Source organism: Oratosquilla oratoria, chromosome 14 (genome assembly GCF_046742065.1).
Source record: "Oratosquilla oratoria isolate Oo_2021 chromosome 14, ASM4674206v1, whole genome shotgun sequence".
Lineage (NCBI taxonomy): Eukaryota > Metazoa > Arthropoda > Malacostraca > Stomatopoda > Squillidae > Oratosquilla > Oratosquilla oratoria.
Genome location: NC_134790.1, coordinates 27,784,640 through 27,797,139, shown reverse-complemented (window position 1 = coordinate 27,797,139; position 12,500 = coordinate 27,784,640). Strand labels below are relative to the sequence as shown.

Below are 12,500 nucleotides of genomic sequence, written 5' to 3'. Positions count from 1 at the left end.
TCTTTTCTCCGGATGTTGCTTTTACAGTTTATGTTTACGAACGTAGTACAGTCATGCGCAAACACTTTTACTTACATAAAGTTTTTCATGATACAAAATCCAAACCCTTTTGTCTGATGTTTTTCATATATTCAAGAAAATGGCCTAACTGCAAGTTAAATACTATATAGGAATAGATACACATGTGTATGTATATATATATATATTTATATATATATATATATATATATATATATATATATATATATATATAACAATGCTGACATTTTAAGAACTAGCGTGGGCCAAGCTTTTTGTTCGTGACTGTCCAACATTCAATTTGCAGAATTCTACATGGAGGACATAGACTGAGATAAGATGGAGACAGTTTAGAACAAAGTGCACTGGAAGACCTTGTTTTAGGACAAAGGAGTCGATGAAATACTGGATATATATCACAGGGAATCGATCTAGAAAATTGTATAAAAAGCATAAAAATCAAGAAGATTGTATATATATATATATATATATATATATATATATATATATATATATATATATATATATATATTATATTATATTATTTTTTGTGTCATGGTGGCATGATGGTACGCTCTTCGTCTTATAAAAAGCAAGCCACTCAGAGTCGATGAACTACTGTCTAGATATCACAGGGAATCGATCTGGAAACTTGTATAAAAACATAAAAATCAAGAGACTATATATATATATATATATATATATATATATATATATATATATATATATATATATATATATATATATATATATATATATATTACTATGGAGTTACTGCATGTGGATAAGCATGGCACCTTCCAGAATGGAACAACACAACCATGTTAAATAAAGGATCATCCAAGAAACTGAGGAAGACAGTTGAGGCAGCATACATTAACACTAATAACAACATTAATCATAGTAAAGACTTTATATGTCTAGCAAAAGCCACAAGCTTATTAATAATAAAAGAATACACAAATAAAATAACAAGTTCTCCGAAGCGTCCCATGACATGACCCGTCTATGTATAAAATCCCCAGTTATGTTTGAGTTGTTAGCTTTCTGATCAAGACCCTGCGGGTCAAAACGTTAAAGCATTAAAATTCTCCCATTACGCCTCGTCTGCTTCCTCCACCTTCAGTCTTATGTGTCATAATATATATATATATATATATATATATATATATATATATATATATATATATATAAGTAATCTTCAATTTCTTGCACCATTTTCTCTTTTACAAGTATATCTAGCCAGACAGATAAATAAATGCATATTTAAATTATCTTCCTACTGTTAATTGAATCTGCGACACTTAAAAATGTAACGTCGTGAAGGCTGCGTATGCAGTAGAATCTGTAGGACTGTAGTTTGTAGACAGATCGATATTCCAACAATCAAAGTCTGTGGTCACAAGTTCCCCCTTCCCTATCGGAAACCCTAAAAGTCCCCCTTATTAGGGTGGGTGGGATATGACCCTAGTCGAGGTCCATAACACTACAGCAACTCTGGGAGGGGCATAGCTCAGCAGTAGTGCGTGTGTCTGGTAACACGTGGGGATTTCGGGTGTATGTTCGAATCCTGACCACTCGAGTAATGGCCTCCAACTGCTGTTTACCTGAGCTCTCCACAGTGATGTCGAAATGACGCGCGCGCGCGCTCACACACGCATACAAACAGACACACACCTCGTGGCCCAGTAGTTAAAGTTCTCGCCTGCCACTACGGTGGTCCGGATTCGACTACCGCCCAGAGTTGAAATTATTTCAGTATCTCTGCGCTGCGGGTTGTTACTACAACTCTCGTGGGCGGGGAGTTGTGTGTGTGTGTGCGTGTAAGGTCACAGCATTACCCATACATCGGTCATATACGAGCTCTGAGCCCTCTTCCGGGAGGGAAATAGCTGTCAATCACGAGTCCAATACGTGATCCAAGACCATGGTGAATCACACACAGTCTGGATCTCCCCGCTTTCGAAGAAAGAAGAAAATGGGATGACATATTTTTTGTGTTCAGAACAATGAGAAGAATTAACAAAATTGGGGACAAGAGTGACAAAAGGTCTTAAAAAATAAAAAAAAAGTGTCCCAGGCTATCAATTACCATTGCATTACTGATGCATAAAAGGTTGCAACAACTTAGAGAAGGAAAATAAATCAACAAATAAATTGATAAATAACCTAAAGCCGAGTTTGACCAAATGAGACAATAAGACGGGGATTCACGAATGTAACTGTTCATGTAGATTACAATTTAAGTGAACACGTACATTGGTGCACATGACCGTAAAAGTGTACACATCCACGAGTACGCACACATGTATGACCACGCTCCAGAAACGTATATGCGTCAATCACAAGACAATGTACACGATTTAATAACATGTAAAAATCACATAAACCAAAGCACACAATCAAAAGTGTTCATTTGGAAATGTCATCCTGATTCACATTTTATTTTGTTGTATTTAATTTCTTTGTTTATTTTGTTTGTAAATAATGGTTCTTCTTTCCCAAGGCTTACCTTATTTTCCCGCTTCACCGGGGTAGCCGTACAAAATTAGCTTAGCTTAAGACCAGTTAATGTGTTTTACAAGGTCTTCGCGACAGGCTTCTGTGGCACGTGGCCTGAAAATCTTCCTTATTTGTTTCTCTCTGATAGTCCACCTCGCCCATGAATCACACAAATCGACCGGGGCCAAAAAACCTCTGGTCACAGAGAGCAGCCACACCTTCCCACACGCACAGCAAAACCCAACTGAGTGCATCTAGCGAGCTCCGCAAGTAGCGAAGCGCTCACTTGGCGCGCTTTCCCTCCACTGTGACGTCAGCAGAGAAAAAAAGAATACCGGGGACCAATCAGGCAGGCCGACATGCACCTTCGCGGGGGGAAAGCAGCCAATCGTCAGCCGCAAAAGTAAAAACAAATGACGTCATGTCGTCGGCTGGGAAGATGTAAACACACGAGATCAGGCGAGTGTGTGAACTTTTTGTCCACACTTCTGTCAAGACCGCAAATCTGTTTCATCTGGTGAAGAGAGAGATGAAGACTTTCGTCTTTGTATAATATTAGAGCATGTCGACTAAAAATAACCCAAGGAGCTTCTGAAATTAAAGAACTTCGTCGACTATCACGCACAGCAAGGGGGCTGATCTACGAAGGGAAGGGAATTTGTGGTGGTATTTGTATTGTTGACGAATGACGAAGGAGAGGGAGAGTTTTTTTCTTTTGTCTTGGATAGACCTACAGAAAGGTATGCCAAGTAGACCTCAATAGGGAGACACTGGCGTGTAGTGGCAAAGAGATCTTGTACGAAAAACAAAGCAATCTCTCAAGCACAAGGCAAGCAAGTTCTTCGTACCCACGAATTAAGGCCTAAGGATGCGACCTTACGAAGGGCTATCTAAGCCTCGCGGAAGGCCAGTTAGGGCACACGCAGGTGAGGGTTTGAGATATTTTCTAAACACGACCGCGGGGAGCTGTTACGAACTTATGGTGATACAGAACAGCTGCAGACGAGGCGACAAGGAACGGGGGAGGCGGTGGGTATGGTTGGTGGAGGGAGGGTCTAGGTGAAAACAAAAGAGCTGAGGAGGAATATGGTACAACCAAAAACCTGTTTTGGGTCTAGTGGTGGTATGATATGGAAGGAGATATATATATATATAGGTATGTATATATATATACATATATATATATATATATATATATACTGTATATATATATATATATATATATATATATATATATATATATATATATACACTGTATACTTTATATATACACACAAAGACAGTCAAGTCATGTGATCTAGCAGTTGGTGAAAGGATGTCCCAAGTGACCTACCCAGTGACCTGAAGAAGGTCAAACTCAGGTCATCAAGAGGCCAACTGACCCAGCTTAGGGCTGAAATCACCGGAGTCAGTTAGGTGTATATGTATGTATATAATATAATATGTATGTACATAATATAATATATATATATACATATATATGTATATATATATATACATATATATGTATATATATATAATATATATATATATATATATATATATACTTCTTGCTCTGCTCTGTATTCATATAAGTCGTAAATAATTTCATTGTTGCCATAAAATACGTGTAGTATCGGTGTAAATGTTTTATGACATTCTCAAGGACATTCCTGTTGAAGAATACATCAGAACATGAAATATAAATAAAATAACACCCTGCGTGAGGGGTGGAGGGTGATTGCCCCTCCCTCGTCTACCCACCCCTCCTCCAGTTCACTCAAGATCAATATTAGGTATCTACTGACCCCGGCTCCACAGAAGAAGGAAACTGAGGACTGAGAAGACGAGAGGTGGAGAGGGGATGGGGGGCTACAGGAAGCGTGGAAAAATATATATATATATATACATACATACATATATATATATGTATGCAGCACCACCGAGGTACAGAGTATAAAGAAACGCGAGCATGCAAGCCAAACAGGAACACAGAGACACCTGCCCTCTGGGAACAAAGTGCGGGGAACCTGTTGGAAACATAAAGGTGAAACGAAAACTGGACCCAAATGGGAACAAGAGAGCGCGGGAGCGAGGGTTGGGACCAAGAGGGAGGAAGCTATGTGGAACCCGAGAGACGGAACAGCGGAGGAACCGAGATACAGATACAGGAAGTTGAGATTAGGTTGAGCCTAATGATTGTAACTGAGAAACTCACCGAGGTAGAAATTTCCCCGGGAGCAAAGACGGTAACGAGGTGACGAGGGAGGTGGGGGTGGAGGTCGATGTTCTTAACATCGTGGTTATGGTCGTCCATTGTTGTCGATGGTGACTTTCCCACTTTTCCTGAAGTATTCTTGGAGCCTAGATACGTTTTTGGACATTCCAGGTCGATGACCCTGCATGTGGCTTCTCAGTCCAAATTCAGAAGCACAATGTTTAACATAGTTTGGGCAGGGAATGCCATCCCCAGGTGATGATGTGCCAAGGGGTGCTTGAAATAGCAACAGAATTCCTTCGCGGTAGGTTTCTGTAATCAGTGTAGAAGCATTCTCGAGTCTCTGATGGTATTGGTTCTTTTTAAAACCTTGAAGACTTGCATCATGTCACTTCAAAAGGGTCTGGTAAGGAACAAATCTCCCTCCAACATGAGGAGGTAGCACGTGGTGGCTGGATAGGAAGCCATGACTAGTAATGAGGTTAAGCCTTTGGGGGAAGCAAAGCTTACAAGCGCCCAAACCTGTCATGGAACAGTTATGCGTAAAACCTGTTTATCACTTATGCCTTAAGGCACAAGTGAAGATTTATATAGACCTGACCAGCCAAGAAGCAATTTCGATCTTGGCTTTAGAGCTTTTGGAAAGTACGCACCGAGACTCTTCAACAAACTGCCCGAAGGTGTTAAGAATAACAGAAACCAAGAGATTTTCAAGAAAAATATAAAACGTTCGCGGAGTCTTATGATGTATATAATGCTGTCATTACGGGACGCATTCAGAGTCTAAGACTTCAATAAAGATTGGGCCCTGAGAGCGCTCTATGTATAGCGGTTTGGAGGCCTCAAGAGGAACCAAAGATATAAGAAAAAGAAAATTGTCTTCGAAGTCTCTTGTCACTCGCCAGTCTTGCCTCCTCCATGTTGGAAGTCTCCTCTCCAGGTATTCCCTCAAGCTGACCGGAAACTATAACCTCTCTCTCTCTCTCTCTCTCTCTCTCTCTCTCTCTCTCTCTCTCTCTCTCTCTCTCTCTCTCACACACACACACACACACACACACACACACACACACACACACACACACACACACACACACACACACACACATGCAAAGAATCCAAGCTAAAGTATGTTTTGACTCGGCCATCCTCCTTATAACAGAGGATTAAGGAATTTGTATACAGTATGTAACACGCTCAAAAGGTCAAAGGTTACGTAAAACTCGTACACTGGATGACATGAAGGGCATTGCACAATCTCTTGGGGATCCACACGCACGCACGCACACACACGCGCGCACGCACGCACACACACACACACACACACACACACACACACACACACACACACACACACACACACACACACGCACATGCAAGCACGCTCACATACACTCTTTACAGACTGAGACGAGAAGTCCCTTGTAAATCAAAACCGCTCGCTTTTCCTCCATTTCTGCCTCCTCCTCTTTCGCATGTTCTTACTAATTTCAACCGTTGTTCTCCCTTTGTCTTATATCCCTCTTCACTTCCCCTCTCCCCATCTGACCTCTCCTGTCTCTGTTCTTACATCGTGAAGACCAGTTCATCTCAGGACTGATTTCGTCCCTCGACTCCTGTCTCCTTGTTGATATATTCAAAAAACATATCGACATTTACTTAGCTACAAAATACAGGACTAGAATTAGTTGATCCTATATAGTTAAAGGAATATATATATATATATATATATATATATATATATATATATATATATATATGTATATATATATATATATATATATATATATATATATATATATCAGTATTAGATTAGGATAGGTACCGAGACAGTCATGTAAGGACCAATAGGTCTGTTGCTGTCCGTTTGTCCATGTAACTCCTCAACTTGACTCTGTTACCTCTTGCCCCATCCCCCCCCCAACACCACTCCAACTCCTCATGTCACCCTCCACATCCACCTAGAGTCCTAAAGGAAAGCCAACGTTGCAATTTCACGCACTCATTTACTCAGCTAATCATACACCAGGTCATGCCGTCCCCCTCACCACACATACGTCGAGGAAAGCCAACCACAGAAGTAAAGAAGTGAACGTTAAGTTCACTAAATCCATCATGTGAACGGTATCGACGATGCTGTCGTAGTAAGACTGTTAACGACGGTTGTAGGACAACTGACCCGTAGGACAAATAACCATGTAGGACAACTGAACCCGAAGGACAACTGACCCCGTTGGACAACTGAACCCCGTAGGACAACTAACACCCTAGAACAACCAACTCCGGAGGACAAACGACTCCCATAGGACAACTGACTCCATAGGACAATTGACCCCGTAGAACAACTGACCGCGTAGGACAGCTGATTCCCTCATGTATATATATATATATATATATATATATATATATATATATATATATATATATATATATATATATATATATATATAAACACCACATAACTGACACTGCAATTGTGATTCTTGACCCACGGATACGTGATGTCTTCACTAAGCATAAAATGAAAATTGTATTATATTATGTACTATTGCACATACAAAATTGTAGCACAGTTATGCCTGTTCAAGTGTAATCTTGTAATATATTCATGCACATATGTTTATTCCATATGACTTCCTAACGACCTCTAAGGAAAAAGACAATTTTATGTTATTTACTTAAAGTGCAAGTCATAAAAAGGAGCATATAGTTTTGTTAAGTCATCAGTTTGAAATTATTCAACTTTGTAAAATCGCGACATCATTCGTGATCACCCTGACAGCTGTGGTACCTGGCGTGTGACAAACAGGAGGCGCCAAGAAAAGAGGGAGGGAGGGGTGGTGAATGGGAGTGGATATGCCTTTGACTTTGGCTACCTCCCTTGTGAGAGGGGAAAAATCCGTTGGTACATGTATGTACATATTACACACACGATAAGTTCACACTTCATTCCTGTTTTATAAGCATTATTCTATTAATATATATTTCGTTCACAAGGAAAGTGTTTATTTGGAGATATCTCTGGAATAGGATCAATATCAAGGAAGTGACATACCCATATAAGTATATATGACAGTGAAATGCAACAGCTTGATGCAACAACTGTGGCACTGCGGAACCATCGAACTGTAAGTCGAGAATTATTCACAATTACATAGTGACAAAGTGAATGGTATTGCACAAATCACTTGTGCGGTGTTTTGGGTGGTTTTAGCGGGGGAGAGGGAGCGTTTGTACTAGACTTAGGGAGGAGGTTGTCCGGGGGCAGATGTCCTAGGGGGAATTGTCCGATGGCAGTTGTCCTAGGGGAGAAGTTGTCCAATGGGAAAGTTGTCCTGGAGGGGGGGAGTTGACCTAGGAGGCAAGTTGCCCGGGGGTCAACTGTCCAAATAGGTTTACGACGGGCCTATCTTTCCTATTAACGATCTTGCGTGACGTCACACGAACCTCCAATTGCGGCATTGGCGTATTCAGACCAATTATATTTAATTATCATCGTTTTCCCAGACCACATATGAACCACCATTACCTCAGATCCTACAGCTGACGCCACCACCTAACCTCTACCACTCTGATCTCCCTCCGACCCCTTAACACACACACACACACAGACACACACACACACACACACACACACACACACACACACACACACACACACACACACACACACACACACACACACACAGACACAGACACAGACACACACACACACACTTGGGCTAGAAGGCGACACAGCCCAGGTTGGAACAATGCATGAATTCACATCTAAATATGATAATTGGAAATTAAGGATATGAACGTTGAAACGTACATGAACTGGTGTACATATGTATACATAGATATGTCTGTGTTTAATCAATTGGAGAATAGGAGACAGGACCCCACAAGTGTTGGTCATTTTCTACTTACTTCAATTAGGCGAATACAAACACACACACACACACACACACACACACACACACACACACACACACACACACACACACACACACACACACACACACACACACACACACACACACACTCGCAGTTTGGCTAATGGACACAGAGAAAACTGAACGAGGGTAGCTCTTGTTCTGCATATTGCAATTCCCGCTGCATTGCATTCGACCCGAGCCGTGTAACGGGGGTAAGGGACGGCTCTTCATCCATGAGGTGCTGAGATTGGAAAGACGGTGAATAAGTTACAATAATGTATGCGAAGTGAGTATGTACTCTGCCTCGGCCACTCTCCCCGTTTACAGCGAAGGAAAGGGGCTTTTGGTAGACGTGCACTTATGTATGCAAACAGGTCACTGCAATTAAGTAAACACACAAAGAGAGCCCATCAATTTGTTCCTCTGAACTTGCACTCCCTCGACAATGGAGCGAGAGAGAGAGAGATTCTGACAAGCGCGCAGGACCGGGAACCTCTCTCACGCCTACTTCCCCAAAGCCACTTAGCGGAGCCAGGAGGCGTGGGAGAAGGCGGCGGCGGCTGGGGAGCTTTCGGAGGTGGCTGTGGGCGTGAGAACCATGGGTGTATCATAGGGTGGGTGGAATTTCAGATAGCTGAAAGGGTGTGAGTCAGAGATGTGGGTGTTGAGAGAGTGTACGGATATTGGGTGGTGGGACTGAGGCGTTGTGAGAGTTGAGAAGCTGTGGGGGTTACAAAGGTGTGGGAGTTAAGAAGCTGTGGGGGTTACCAAACCACGGGAGTCGAGAAGCTGTGGGGGTTACCAAGGTGTGGGAGTTAAGAAGCTGTGGGGATTACCGAGCTATGGGACTTGAGAAAATATGGGGGTTAAGAAGCTGTGGGGGGGTACCAAGCTATGGGAGTTGAGAAGCTGTGAGGGTTATCAAGCTGTGGAAGTTATGAAGCTGTGGGGGTTATCAAAGTGTAGGAGTTTGAGATGGTGAGGATGTGCGGGAAATGAAAAGGGTAGGACTTAAAGGAGAAGGGAGTTAAGAAAAGGGTTTTAGGGTTAACGAGGGGGGGGATGCAGTGTTGCCACTGTGATCTATGCCAATTCCCACAAATGATTGAGATTCTTTCGGCAAAATTCCCACAAGGAAATCTGGATTTCCACTTTTTTTCCACAAAAAGAAGGAATTATTATATACACAAATAAGTTCATTGCAACTTATAATTCTTCAAATTCTACATATAATTCTTCAAATTTCTCCCACAAATTTATGGAAAATTCATACAAAATGGCACCAGTGTGTGTGTGGGGGGGGAATGGTTAGTGAGTGGATACCACGACGACCAGTGTACTGAGTTGGAGGCAGAGTGGCTCTAAGGTCTATTAGACGTGGAGGGGTATGAGGATGGATGGGGGTATGAGGGTGAGGGTGAGAGGTGGGGGGGAATGAGCCTCCTGCTACCTAAGTGGGTGTCTTTCTGTTGAATAAAATCGCCTGACGAAAGCAAGACCAAATATATCCGTGAAAGGTTTATCAAAATGAGATTAAGCCTTCCGCTGCTCAGAGGGTCCCCACGAATAATAAAATCGCCCGGCGGTAGCCATTTCAAATATAGACATTTTCAGTAACAGTGAAAACTTAATATTTTCCTTACGATGAAGAACTAGTTTACTTCGAGGGTGGGGGGTCAGTGAGTGGGTGGGTTGGGAGGATGTGTAGGCAAGAGGATGGGTGAGGGTGGGTGAAGGGTAGGGTTGGGTGGGAGGCTGTACAACGACAAATAGGGTTGGGAGAGCTGCAGGTCGAGTGGGATGGACCGTATGCTCAGAGGGCATAAGGTCGTTATTTGCGACAAGTCGTTATTTGCGATGGTTCGTTCAAGCTTCCATTCAAGCATTAAGGGCAAGTGTATGTAGGTGAGGAAGAAGAAGTGCTTAGAAGGAGGCTGGGGATAGGTTGAAGTTTATGGGATTCTGTTAGTTGGGAAGTTGTATAATGGGGTGGCTTCAAGGTTGGGGGGTAGGTTGAAGCTTATGGGATTCTGTTAGCTGGGAAGTTGTATAATGGGGTGGTTTGGAGGCTGGGGCTTGGGGGGGGGGCTGGGATTTCGAGGCTGAGGGTTGGAGGCTGGGGCTTGGGGGGCTGGGATTTTGAGGCTGAGGGTTGGAGGTTGGGACTAAGGATGAGATGGTATGGGGGCCAAGGACATGAACGCTGAGGGGGCTGGAGGAATTGGGGGCTGCGGCGGCGGCGGCTGGACCAGTGGGGTGGCTGTGCCGATGAACGTGCCGATACCCCGAAGGGAGTGGGAGGGGAGGAGTGGGAGGAAGGAGGGAGGAAGGGAGGGGAAGGGGGTGTCTGAAGTGAAACGCCACATCAGGAGAATATGAGGGGAGCTCCGGCAGAGGAAGCAGGGGGGGGAGCGGGGGGGATGTGGATGGGGAGGGGAGGGGGTGGAAGGGAAAGGGGGCAGGATGAGAGACGAGAAGTTGGGGGAAGTACGATAAGTCAGCGAAGAGGGGAATGGGGGAGAGGGGAAGGGGGGAGAGGGGAAGTGGGGGAATCGGGTGGCAAGAAAGATAGGGAAAAGAAGGGAGAAGAGTGAGGTAAAGATGGAGAGGAGGTAAAGGAGGACGATAATTGGGAGGAAGAGGAGGAGAGGGGAAATGAGAGGGGAGGAAAGGTAAGGAGGGGACAAAGGGAGGAGAGGGGAGAGTAAGGAAAATAAGAAGAATAGCAACAATATGTCAAACCGAAAGCAAAAAATAAATAAAAAATAATTGAATAAGACAGATGGCAAAAAAAAAAAAAAAAAAAAATCTAGGATAAAAGGAAATGAAGACTTCTAAGTTTCATTTCACACAGACCTTATGGTTCTTGGAATGTGGTCACCAGACATCCCAGAGTCCACATTTCCACACAAAGAGGAGAAAGTAATGAATCGGGGAAGAGAAAAGAGGGGAGGGGGGAGGGGAAAAAGGGGGGAAGAGGGGGGAGGCCCAAAAGGAAACGGAAGAGGAGATGGGTGGCTGGGAGGGAGGAGTTGGGGGAGAATGGGGGGAGGAGAGAATGTTTATGAGGAAGCTGAACATAGGATGGAGGAGAGGAAGGGCGAGGAAGAGAAAGAAGAGTGGAGGAAGAGATGAGGAAGAGAGAAGACGAAAAGAGGAGGGAGTAGTGGAAGCGAAGAGAGTGAGGACAAATGAAGGAAGGAAATGGAAGGAAGAGGGAGGAAAGAGAAGAGGAGATGAAAGAAGAAGGAAGAAGGAGATGGAGGAACGAGGAAGGAGAGGAGAAAGATCAAAAGAAAAGAGGAGCAGGGGAAAGAGAGTTAAAAGAGGAGTAGGAGAGAGTAAAAGTCGAGAAGGAGGGATATGGAGACAAGATGGAGGATGAAGAGGAACAAGGGAAGGAAGAGGAAGAGGAAGATGAAAAGAAAAGAGGAATAGGGGAAAGAGAGTAAAAAGAGGAGAAGGAGACAGAATGGAGGAAGGAATGGAACAAGGGAAGGAAGAGGAAGAGGAGGAAGATGAAAAGAAAAGAGGAGTAGGGGTAAGAGAGTAAAAAGAGGAAGAGAAGGAAGACGAAAAGAAAAGAGGAGTAGGGGAAAGAGAGTAAAAAGAGGAGAAGGAGACATAATGGAGGAAGGAGAGGAACAAAGGAAGAAAGAGGAAGAGGAAGAGGAGGAGGAGAAAAGAAAGAGAAGGACTAAGGGGGGAGGTGAGAAAGAAAAAGATGGGAGAGTAAAGAAGGACTGAGAAAAGAAAGACACAAAAGGAAGAATGGGAAGGCAAGAGGAGAAAGGGAGAATGGGAAGAGGAGCGGGAAGAGAAAAAGAAGAGGAAACAAAGGGAGGAGAGGGACGGAAAGGGGGAGG

At 43.3% G+C, this 12,500-nt stretch overlaps 1 protein-coding gene across 8 annotated transcripts in view; it reads right to left on the bottom strand.

Moving 5' to 3' along the window:
* Window positions 1-12,500, bottom strand: part of LOC143032826 (hexosaminidase D-like) — a 196,507-nt gene that overhangs the window by 81,325 nt on the left and 102,682 nt on the right. Inside the window, exon 1 of one of the 8 annotated variants that reach the window (XM_076197927.1) lies at window positions 2,531-2,768. The exons of the other annotated variants lie outside the window; for them this stretch is intronic. The gene's annotated coding sequence lies outside the window, so the exon portion shown is untranslated. Of the gene's footprint in view, window positions 1-2,530; window positions 2,769-12,500 lie in introns of those variants that run through there. 8 annotated transcript variants of the gene reach the window in all.